The sequence below is a fragment of the Gigantopelta aegis genome, chromosome 3 (assembly GCF_016097555.1).
Source record: "Gigantopelta aegis isolate Gae_Host chromosome 3, Gae_host_genome, whole genome shotgun sequence".
Taxonomy (NCBI): Eukaryota; Metazoa; Mollusca; class Gastropoda; order Neomphalida; family Peltospiridae; genus Gigantopelta; species Gigantopelta aegis.
Genome location: NC_054701.1, coordinates 13,093,852 through 13,105,445, shown reverse-complemented (window position 1 = coordinate 13,105,445; position 11,594 = coordinate 13,093,852).

The following is an 11,594-nucleotide window of genomic DNA, read 5'->3' as shown; positions in this document are numbered from 1 at the left end:
CATGCACGTGTGCAGTATCTGTGTACTTCCATGCACCCACCTGGCGTTCTCTTTCGCTAATAAAGCTGGTCTGGCCCACGGTACTAATAAACGACCGTCGGTAGGAGGGGAATATAGTAGGTGGTTACAAGTGCCACTTCACAATACCAGAACTAACTACTGAACACTCTCTAAAGTGGGCAGACTGAGCCCACAGACAAAAGCTGATGGGGAATGACAGGTGTGTGGCATGGATAGCCACAGACAAACACCTGTGGCGGTTTGAGAGACAGGGACTGAGATGTGGAGGTGGAAAACGAAATAAGTTGAAAGATAAGAGTTGCCAGATCAGAAAGAAACGAGATGGAATTCAAGAGTAAAAGGAAAGAGGGCAGTGGGATAAAAAAAAACAAAGGAAGAAGAAGAAAAAAGCTGACCATTGAAAACATGTTCCCTACTAAAAACAATATATGCACTATATTTATCTGCTAAACACTGGATTTTTCCGGGCTCTATGCAGTTTGGAGGGGTGTGCACCTCCAACACCCTCGAGGGTAGTTCTTATGATTAAATTAATGCAATAAACTGACTTGAACTGGACTAAATTGAATTAACTCCGTGAACATTTCTTGTACAGTCTTATTAACATGCGTTGGCGTAGCCAGTGTAGAGCATGGGGGCCATGGCCTACTCAGTCACCCACAACAGGCAAACAATGTGGGTGGCGTCTCAATATAAAACACTCGTTACGCCAATGCCTACTCACGCCAACCCCGACTTTAACGGTCCTAATAAACAGTCAAACAAAGAAACAGACGCTTACCTCTGTTTATATATCCACTCAGCACTTGCAGAAAACATTGCAGCAGCACAAGACAATAGTTAACTGTTATCACTTGGTAATATTAGATCTATGCACATATATTTTACATTTCTATACATTTAACATAAATATGATTATTAAATGACAAATAGCGATTCTGTTCGCACATTTCTGAAGTTAAAACAACAGTCAGAAGAATGTACGTAGTATCGCTTTGACATCAATAAGCATATTAATCGAAACGTCAAAGCATTGTTGACGTCACGTCAAAGGACTGTTTACATTTTTATGGTAACCTTTCCGGCCATTTTCGTAACTTAACGGAAATGTCGAATGGCACACCCCTACACGATCCCTTTTAATCTGCGCCTGGTGGGGAATAAAAAAAGTAAAGTTTGTTTTATTTAACGACGCCACTAGAGCACATTGATTTTTTATCTTATCATCGGCTATTGGACGTCAAACATATGGTCATTCAGACACTGTTTTTTAGAGGAAACCCGCTGTCGCCACATAGGCTACTCTTTTACGACAGGCAGCAAGGGATCTTTTATTTGCGCTTTCCACAGGCAGGATAGCACAAACCATGGCCTTTGTTGAACCAGTTATGGATCACTGGTCGGTGCAAGTGGTTTACACCTACCCATTGAGCCTTGCGGAGCACTCACTCAGGGTTTGGAGTCGGTATCTGGAATAAAAATCCCATGCCTCGACTGGGATCCGAACCCAGTACCTACCAGCCTGTAGACCGATGGCCTAACCACGACGCCACCGAGGCCGGTGTGGGGAATAAATATAGCACATTTCATTTTAACTTATTTTCGTGCTTATATCCAATTAAGGTTCAAGCACGCTGTCCTGGGCACACACCTCAGCTATCTGGGCTGTCTGTCCAGGACAGTGGGTTAGTTGTTAGTGGTTAGTGAGAGAAAAGAGGGTGTAGAGGTCTGTCACCTACCCAGTCAGTCGTTAAAACTCACCCTGAGTGGGAGCCGGTACCCGGCTGCGACCCTTGTACCTATCAGTTTTAGTTCCGATGGCTTAACTACGACACCACTGATGCCGGTAAAGGTAGCGCAGGTCAGCGTACAGTAATAATCCATTGTCTTTCAATTGATTATGCAAACAATATAAAGTATATAAAAACTATGATACAAAAAAAGTAGATTTAGGATAATAGACCTCTCTCACATTCCACTGCGCATGTGCGCGTAGCGGGGCAACTGGTGAACGCTAGTCGTGGAACTGACGCGAGATCTCGTAAAAATAGCCCTGTCTACAAATTGGGGGCCATTGACAAAATGGGAGGCCACACAATAGGAATGTGAATTAGCTCCATTATTAATTATTGTATCAATAGGAACCCAAAACTTCTGTAAACATCCAATAAATACTCATTGGAGACCTTTGTGTATTATTGCTTATCACGGAAACAAATTATTTTGTTGTTAACGCCATCGGTTCTGATTCGTATACAATAAATATTGGATATGGACTGAAATGATAATGTGTGTGTGTGCGCGTGTGTGTATGTGTGTGTGCGCGCGCGCGCGCGTGTATATATGTATGCAGATATTTATCGTATTTAACGTGATTTAAATATTTATAAAGCATCATACGGATAACTACATTGTGGATTTTGTCGGGATTTCGTTTTAGCCAATTATTTAAACTTTTGTTCATTATTTTGAAGAAAAATTAAATGATACGTATGGAATATGAGCTACTATAAAATATTAGAATCAGGCCCGTAGGAACGATATTGGGGGTTGGGGGGCACAATCTATAGTGGAGGGACACAGCCGTGTGTGTGTGTGTGTGTGTGTGTGTGTGTGTGTGTGTGTGTGTACGTGTGTGTACGTGTGTGTGTGTGTGTGTGTGTGTGTGTTTTAAACCAGATTTATATAAAGTAGTTAAAAGTTGGGATACAGTCCCCCGCCCCGGCCTCTCGGTTGCTTCCGACCCAAGAATGGCCAAAAATGTAACTGTATTGCATATACAGATTTTATATTTGAAGCAAGAATATGTAGCCTAAGAAACATGTAAGGACTTAACTAGCCCACAACTTGATAATATGGCTACAAACTCAGGATGGTTCCTTTATTATAAACTCAAGAGGGTTTATTAGTCAAACGGTACTTCGCTTGAATGTTAGAAGCAAACATATGAAATATAATGCCTCGAACGACAGACAAGCCTGCATTTAAACCGAAATAATTAAAATGGTGAAAGAAAAAGAAGAGTTAGGCCAATAAAATAAAATAAAACCAAAAACCCAAAGGCCGGTGATACGAAATAAGTACGTTAGTCGCTAGAGATTCACAGCTCCTACGAAGCTACTCACGACGCTCATGACAACTGTCGATCATGCCCCCCCCCCCCCCTAATTTGTTTTTAGCCTGATTTCCGTCTAATTAGGGAAGGGACATTACTCTTCGCGCGCATGCGCAATAGGAATGCGAAAGAGGTCTATTTTCATGAGATTTAAATATATATATTTGCACAATTTGTTGAGCCTAAATTAATTTAATAGAAAATGTTTAGGGGTCATAGCCGACTTAAGCAGACCCTTAATTTGTTACAAAGGAGTAACGAGACCCCTGTGACACCCCTTTGGATCCGCTCCTGCAGTGGGTAGGTGCAAGACCACGACACCGGCGTCTCTCTCACTAACCGTTAACCCCTGTCCTAGCAGACTACACAGTTGAAAAGTGTGCCCAGGACAACGTTCTTGAACCTTAATTGGATATAAGTACAAAAATAAGTTTTTTAAAATGATAATAACAAATGTATAAGATAATTTGGCTTGCGAAGAGATCAACCCCTCCTCTTCCCCTCCTCCCCCCCCCCCCCCCCCCCGCCTCTAACAGAACTTACTTTGTTGAAAGATTAATAGAGCATCATCACCCACTGTAACGACTGGATAATATTTATTTCCACTAGGGAATAACAAACGAGAAAAGATAATAAGGAATTACACTTAAAACATGCTAAAGAGCGAGATTTCCGAATAATAGATATACATGTATGTTTAACTATATAAATGCTTTGCAAACTAGTGGAAACAAGAAGTAAAAAAAGAAACAACCTTTTTATAACATATAAAGAATGATACATATGTGGCCGTTAGATAACAAACATTTATCTCTTACAACGAGTTGTTTTAAAATGTATCTAACGATGGAAAGTATGTGTTATCAAAAATAACCAATGGTGTTCTCATCAACGGATGTGAAAGAAACCCATTTAATCTTACTGTAGTAACAAAGACCTTTCTGACAGTGCGATAAAAAAACTATGTTATTGAGCATATGTGTGATAAAAAAAATCTCTCACGCGTAGTTATGTATGCACTCGAATGACGTCATGTCTCTAGTCAAGACGCTCAGCATTTTTTTTTTTTTTCAATTGCACAAAATTCAACTAACTTTCCAAAACAAACTGAGTTTTGTTATGCGACTAAACGTCTGGTAATCATAACATATAGAGTTGGTATGCAGGCGCGGATGCAGGATTTCTGAAGGGGGGGGGGGGGTGTCCAAATGTGATGACTGATCTCTCCTTTTACACAGAACAGAATATAATCACGTTTCCCCTTAAAGGTTATGGTCGGTTTTCAAACGGGGTGGGGGGGTGGGGGGTGGGGGTGGGGGGTCCGGACCCCTGGACCACCCCCTGGATCCGCTACTGGTATGTAATACATATGGAATCTCATACAAGTTCTTTTCACCCATGTTATTTATTGCGGTCTGGTGGTATGATATTCATCCGCACTATAAACTCGCACAGTAAACAACTAGCACGTAGTTCTGTATATTTCTTGGACGTTTTGCTCCACTTTGTAAGCTTGTTCTAATTGGTAAGTAAAAAAAAGGTTATGCTATGAATGCACCATTCATTCTGTAACTTGTTTTACATCCACAAGAGTAGCATCATTAAAATATGTTCAGTCCCTTCGTCCCGGACTCGGCCACTGGTGATCTCAGACGTTGTGTCTGGGATGGCTGTTCCTCAACAATAAATTGACATAGGCATTTAAATGGTTCCATCGTTCCAGCCAGTGCTCCACATCTGGTGTAACAAAGGCTGTGGTATGTACTATCCTGTCTGTGGGATGGTGTATATAAAAGATCCCTTGCTGCTAATCGAAAAGAGTAGCCCTCTCTCATTATCTGCATGGTCCTTAACCATATGTCCGACGCTATATAACCGTGAATAAAATGTGTTGAGTGCGTCATTAAATAAAACATTTCCATTTTCATTAAATGGTGCCAAGAACAAGATATTTTCATTTTAACACAATATTTAAACTTTTACCATATAAAAAGAAGAAAAAGGCTTTTTTTGCTTCTTTTTTATGTTATCGAGAAACTAGGACAACCGAAATGAGCGTTTCAATAAAATTATTGAAGAAAAGAAAAGACAAATGCGCCGTTTACATTTATCGGTTCATCAATAGAAATATTCCATCATGGGCTTTTACATATCCGAAAAAGAATGAGAACAAAACTTTTCGAATACACTTTCAATTTGAATAAAGAAACAAAACATTGAGAACGACGCGGTTAACAGATATCTTTGGGCGCTTTCCCGCATCCTTCACTTAACGCATTTATCTGTTATTGATTTTGTGAGCACATCTTTTTGCTTCCCATACTGCACAAGCGTTGAACACCCCTGGAGCCATCTTGGTAACGAGCACCTCAAACACAATGGGGACCAACTCATAATCTGCCCAATGAAAGAAGACTAACCTTGTATGATCAGGTCATTAGGAGGAAAATCGAAAAAGGCACAATTCTCTGAGGAGTGGGACATTTTGAATTGAATTATTCTTTCAAATGGTACTTCATTCGTGTTAAAGAGACCACCATGAATTTGTAGCCATTTAAATAGAGGATTAGTCTGCTCACAGTGTCATACATTTGACTGATAAAAGTTTGATAGAAATGGTTTATTTAACGACGTACTCAACACATTTTATTTACGGTTATATGGCGCCGGAAATAAAAGTTTGAACGCAAAACATTATATTAATAAAAATATTCGGAATTTGACCCAATTAGTTACTTGAAATTTTACACAGCGACTGAAAAAAAAGAAGAAGAAAAAGACGATTGATACATTTCTCGTTAGGATTACCAGAAATGCAAATAGATGTCGCCAATGTATGCTATCTTAGCAATGGGATATATTATAACAGATATCAGGACGAATTTGGTGACAAAAAGTATTAATTAATAAGATACGTATGTGATTGTTTCCTTAATTGGAAATGATAAGAAAATGAGTTAGTAACGTTTTTTGACATTTTGAATTCAGAAATACAATTTACAATGTAAAGAGACATGGAAAAAAACTTTTTTCAATATTTTATTCTGTAATGAGAGACAAGTTGATGGCAATGCTATTTATAGGTTTTATAAGTCTCTAGGCCAAATCTCGAAGACACCATATGTTGTACACTAAATAGCTAAGACAAAGGTGTTGGAAAAGGACAACAATTGTGAAGAGTGCGTGGGAAGTGGGTGATAATATATTAATTAATTTTTCAACTGGAGGGGAGAGGTCAATGCATTTTCTTTCAAGCTGGGGTGGGGTGGGGGGGGGGGGGCAGTGTTATCTGGACCCTTACCACCAATTTAACATTACACAATATGATGAGGTGTCTTTAAGAAAAATATTCTGTTCCCTCCTGTCTGATGATGTCCGACTAACGCAATATTCGACTCCATCACTGGACACACGTAGCACGTCAGGCCCGATTAGACTCCACTTTAGCTAAAAGTGTTTGGACACTTTTTATTAGTCAATGCACAGTTCTGAGACTAAGTGACATAGGGCGAAAGAAACACTTTCTGCAAGATCAATAGCCCACAGTTGGAAGGGATAAGGATGTTTAATGACACGTCGGCACATTTTCAAAACTATGACAACTCGGTGTCCAACTCATGATAATGGCAATACTTTGACTAAACTGTAAGAAGAAAACGCATGGTGGGCTACTTTTACCGAATAGCAGCAAGGTATCTTCAACATGCACACTCTCGGTCATGGCAAAAAATAACAACTGTGGGGTAATCTCTGGGATAAAAAACAAAACAAAATCAACGAATCTACCAAGGAGAGATGGGTCAATGTCGATCGTATGAAACATCCCATCTAAAGGAATGAATAAATGTTTGACACACAACAAAAATAATACACGTCGGCTACTGGGTGTCAAACAAAGGTTAGCCCATTTAAAGGAATGTGTTGTGTTGTACATCTACATCCCGTGCCATTTACATTCGGAAAATTAAACCAAGTCGATGCCCCCTATGTAGCTGTCTCTGATGACACAGATGAAACTTTTTGAATCCAGTGGAGCCAATATCCACAAAATTCGCAACGCAATGACAGACGTGTGTGTGGGGTGGGGTGGGGGTAGTGGTCGGAACACCACCACCCTCACCCTGATCCAAGTGAATTTTCTTTTTTTTAAATATATTTTCCGGGTTAGCAGGACTCGATCCCATCAAAGAAAGGCAATTCGTTAAAATCATACCACTATCCATTTTATACTGAGAAGACACAAGCAAATCAACATGTGGTGGAATAAGAAGTGAAGATGTTGCCCACCAGACAGAAAACAGTAACCGGCCGACGGCTATGGCCAGTACAATAATTACACGTCTGGAACAAAAGACACATTGTTGTCAAAAACAAAAAGACTGTACGAAAGGTTAAAATGTGATGAAAAACACATCGTGACTCATGGTCGTCATAGACTCCTCATTCTTGTAGCGGGCCGATTTCTGACCGAATTAAACGAAAATGCCCGAATCTGGATAACAAAATGTTTTCATATTAACATTATTGTCAAACAGTTATAAAGGGTTGAAAAACCGAATCACTTCGCATTTGTACATGGATTACAACTGATATTGTGGGTAGAATGATGGAAATACATAGTGAAATGGTTTCAGGCAAGCTCATTTTGCTCGAAGATATCCATCTTTTTTGCCCGAATTAGAGGATATTCTCCAACCCCGAGGGATAGTCCCCCACCCCCGCCCCGTCTCGTACACTTATGATAGTCATTGGAAGCAGCGGCGGGGAAGTGGAAGCACTTCCCCCAACTCTGACGATAATTTACCCCCCACCCCCAAAAAAAATAAAATAATTAAAAATCAAATTAATACATACTGCCACCACTCCACCCACAATCGCTGTCATCTTCCGACGCCTATTGTGAACCCAGTTTCACTGCAAATTATTGTTATTAATTTATAAGACATGCTGTTCCCGACAGAATTGATTAATGCACCCTATGCCATCTATACTGGTGATGAGTGGTCATTCCAAGCGGTCACCGATGACACTGACACCTATACACCTATAGTGAGATTAGGAACCCATCGATGTTATATTATTATGTTCCTCGTCAGATGGTTTCAGTTTGCCAGTGCTATACAAAAAACATTGGTTGAATCCAGAGAATTATATTGGACACACAACTATATTGAAGCCGATACTTAATCAAACCTGGTGTAACAAAGGCCGTGGTATGTACTATCCTTCCTGTGGGATGGTGCATATAAATGATCCCTTGCTGCTAATCGAAAAAGAGTAGTTCATGAAGTGGCGACAGCGGGTTTTCCTCTCTCAATATCTATGTGGTCCTTAACCATATGTCTAACGCCATATACCCGTAAATAAAATGTACTGAGTGCGTAGTTAAATAAAACCTTTCCTTTTTTTTAATCAAACCAGTATATGTATAGCAAACTCGCTGGTGATTTAACATGAATATATTGTCTTCCTGGTCTAAAACAGCTCAATATGTTGTAAAAAGATGTTAAGATTTGTTTTCTTTTAACGCCCCCCCCCCCCCCCCCATACACACTAGAGCACATTGATATATTGTTGTAAAAATGATGTTTTTCTTTAAAAACAGAAAACCCACAAGAGCACATTGATATATTAATCATCAGCTACTGAATGTCAAATATTTGGTAATTCTGAAACAGTCCTCCAAGAAACCTGCTACATTTTCCCCCAACAGTAGTAAGGGATCATTTATATGCACCTTACCACAGACAGGACAGAACATACCACTGCATTTGATATTCCAGTAGTGGTACAGTGCACTGGTTGGAACGGGAAACCCCGTGATAATGGGTCCAAGGAAATGGTTCGATCCTACGATGCAAGCACCTCAGGCGAGTGCTCTGCCTACTAAGGTAGATACCACCACGTTCTTCCTAGGCAACCCAAAAGCAAGTCTTGATATGACCTTTATGATACATGTTTAATGACACAAAAGCAAGTCTTGATATGACCTTTATGATACATGTTTAATGACACAAAAGCAAGTCTTGATATGACCTTTATGATACATGTTTAATGACACAAAAGCAAGTCTTGATATGACCTTTATGATACATGTTTAATGACCCAAAAGCAAGTCTTGATATGACCTTTATGATACATGTTTAATGACACAAAAGCAAGTCTTGATATGACCTTTATGATACATGTTTAATGACACAAAAGCAAGTCTTGATATGACCTTTATGATACATGTTTAATGACACAAAAGCAAGTCTTGATATGACCTTTATGATACATGTTTAATGACCCAAAAGCAAGTCTTGATATGACCTTTATGATACATGTTTAATGACACAAAAGCAAGTCTTGATATGACCTTTATGATACATGTTTAATGACACAAAAGCAAGTCTTGATATGACCTTTATGATACATGTTTAATGACACAAAAGCAAGTCTTGATATGACCTTTATGATACATGTTTAATGACACAAAAGCAAGTCTTGATATGACCTTTATGATACATGTTTAATGACACAAAAGCAAGTCTTGATATGACCTTTATGATACATGTTTAATGACCCAAAAGCAAGTCTTGATATGACCTTTATGATACATGTTTAATGACCCAAAAGCAAGTCTTGATATGACCTTTATGATACATGTTTAATGACCCAAAAGCAAGTCTTGATATGACCTTTATGATACATGTTTAATGACCCAAAAGCAAGTCTTGATATGACCTTTATGATACATGTTTAATGACACAAAAGCAAGTCTTGATATGACCTTTATGATACATGTTTAATGACCCAAAAGCAAGTCTTGATATGACCTTTATGATACATGTTTAATGACACAAAAGCAAGTCTTGATATGACCTTTATGATACATGTTTAATGACACAAAAGCAAGTCTTGATATGACCTTTATGATACATGTTTAATGACACAAAAGCAAGTCTTGATATGACCTTTATGATACATGTTTAATGACACAAAAGCAAGTCTTGATATGACCTTTATGATACATGTTTAATGACACAAAAGCAAGTCTTGATATGACCTTTATGATACATGTTTAATGACACAAAAGCAAGTCTTGATATGACCTTTATGATACATGTTTAATGACCCAAAAGCAAGTCTTGATATGACCTTTATGATACATGTTTAATGACACAAAAGCAAGTCTTGATATGACCTTTATGATACATGTTTAATGACCCAAAAGCAAGTCTTGATATGACCTTTATGATACATGTTTAATGACACAAAAGCAAGTCTTGATATGACCTTTATGATACATGTTTAATGACACAAAAGCAAGTCTTGATATGACCTTTATGATACATGTTTAATGACACAAAAGCAAGTCTTGATATGACCTTTATGATACATGTTTAATGACACAAAATTTACTGAAGACACGAAATACAGTAACAACATAAAACATAACAACAAAAGTGTAAAAACACAAATGACAAGCTGTAGCCCAAACAACTTGTTGCAATTCATTCTTCAGCCATGTCAAAGAAAGAAAATGTCTACCTAAAAAAATATGCATAACAATATTTGTTCACATGAAGACAACAGTAGCAATATATTTAAATGCACAGAATGAAATGACAGTAATTGTGGTTTGCTGTTATTGATTTTGAAAAGTCAACAAATGGATCAAAATAAAGAGATCTATAAAACAATCTATTTCAAAGTGTCACTGCTGAAAATATGTTTGTTGAAAATGAGCCAATATTTTCAATTATGAATTTGCCATATGCATTCTACTGGCAACCAAACAAGCTGTGAGTAAAATGCAATGTGAAATGCTTTATTCAAGTCTGTAACCTACTTTTCATTATCTATCACTGCACCTGGGTTTTTTTTTTTTTTTTTTTAAACGAATGGTAAAATTTGATACTGGCCCTTAACTTGCTGTGACTAGTATATAATGGTCCATCATGTAAAAAACACTTTCTGCAATAAACACAGTCATATCTGAAGATAATCCATTGAGGCTGACTAATTTGTTGATATATCAATTTGATCTTATTCTTACTCTTACTAAACAAAACAGGAATAATGTATTATATACTTAACTCCATTATGAACACATGTATCAGTTTGTAAGTTGTGAAAAAAAAATAGAAGAATGAATAATAAATTTAACTAATTTTGCATAACTGTATTCTGATAGGCAATAACCCCAAAATTGTATACACAGGTTGGGGTTATTTTGTATTTTAAAACAATCTCACACAAGCAAAAGCATTAACAACTTATAACTGGGCGGTGCATTTTTAATGGCATTCAATATACTTTAAGCCAGCGTTATGACAGCAGTTGCCAGGTTAGTTTTTGTCCCCATTCTGTGCATCAACAATGTTTGCATATACAGGCACACACGTAAACGATAAAATACTTGTAATGTAATTATTGAATAATAAATAACTGATCCATGCATGGGGGAAGCAAG